Consider the following 1485-nt stretch of genomic DNA (forward strand, 5'->3'; position numbering starts at 1 on the left):
AAAAAAAAAAAAAAAAAAAAAAAAAAAAAAAAAAAAAAAAAAAAAAAAAACAAAACCAATTTGACAGATATTTTACTCACAATAACCTGGTAACAATCTACCCAAATGGCATGTAGTCATGCATTTTCTTTCTCTCTAAGGACAGCTATGTCTCATGATTTTCACATATATTATGCAGAAGAAGAGGAAATGTTTGAAGAGGATGCTTAGATCAAGTGAGTACTCAGTGAACGCGTGGAAGGGAGAACCATTAAGAAAACTGAAACAAGAAGAGAAGCAAGTCATTGCGGGAGAGGGATCGATAGGCACAGCTGGTATATCATGCATCTATCCATCCAGTTAATATTTATAAAATAAACTCAATTTTCTTGCAATAAACTCACTGTATTACAGCAGAAACAGATCAAAAAGGAAACAAAGAAACAGATAATTATTTACAAGTACATATCCTGGTGGATTTTTCCAGCAGACAGGTTGAAAGTACTAGCTTGGGGATGAAATAAAAATTTACAGATGTTTGTATGGGAGAGGGTAAACAAGGAGTATAATAATTCTTACAAATGGCACCAGAATTCCTTTTAAGGTGGGAATTATGTTTGTTGGGAAATATAACTTAATTGCTTGGGGGAAAAATCGAGATCCTTGTTATTGGTTGGTTCCAAGGTCTCCAAGAATAGAGCTAAGTTGTTCTGTTAGATAAAAGGGTGGTATGTGTGTTTGATTGGGTGGGTAGGAGGGGAGTGCAGGATGGGGAAGACTAGAAGATTCTAGAGCACTTCTAAAAGTGGGGTCTGCAGAATTCTAGGGGTTCCTGATACTCTTCTAAAGGACCTGAGAAGTCTAAACTATTTATAAGATAATACTTTGGTGTTACTTGTTTTTACTTATAACATTGACATTTGTACTATTGGTACAAATGCAATGGTTGGTAAAACTGCTGGTGCCTGTGTGAATGAAGGTAGTGGCACTGAAAGATATTTTGCAAAGCTAATCTAATTTAAAAACATCTTTTGGCCTTGTGCAGTGGCTCACGCCTGTAATCCCAGCACTTTGGGAGGCTGAAGTGGGAGAATCATTTGAGCCCAGTAGTTTGAGACTAGCCTGGGCAACATAATGAGATCCTGTCTCTACAAAAAAATTTCTAAAAATTAGTAGCATGTGGTGGTGCATGCCTGCAGTCCCAGCTACTCAAGAGGCTGAGGTGGGAGGATCGTTTGAGCCCAGCAGGTAGAAGCTTCAGTGATTCGTGATTGTGCCATTGCGCTCCAGCCTGGGCAACAGAGTAAGGATCTGTCTCAACAGAAAGTCTTTCATAAGGCAGTAAACGTTGTTAATTTTATCAAATCTTTTTTTAAAAATTTTTGTGAATTATTTTATTTCTTCCTTGATGAAGGTACTATCAAGGTACTATCTTCAAACCAGTACAAATATTTCATACTTAATACCTGGTCATTTTCTAACCAATTGAATAATTTGTTGCACAGT

General features: G+C 36.8%; 1 long non-coding RNA gene across 1 annotated transcript in view; it reads left to right on the plus strand.

Annotated features, from left to right (window-relative positions):
- Nucleotides 1-533, plus strand: part of LOC108522121 (uncharacterized) — a 17358-nt gene extending 16825 nt beyond the window's left edge. Inside the window, exon 5 of the long non-coding RNA XR_001883372.1 lies at nt 141-533. This is a non-coding gene — a long non-coding RNA (uncharacterized LOC108522121). The remainder of the gene's footprint in view (nt 1-140) is intronic.
- Nucleotides 534-1485: the final 952 nt, after the last annotated feature.

This window comes from Rhinopithecus bieti, unplaced genomic scaffold, assembly GCF_001698545.2.
Source record: "Rhinopithecus bieti isolate Rb0 unplaced genomic scaffold, ASM169854v2 scaffold_62795, whole genome shotgun sequence".
Taxonomy (NCBI): Eukaryota; Metazoa; Chordata; class Mammalia; order Primates; family Cercopithecidae; genus Rhinopithecus; species Rhinopithecus bieti.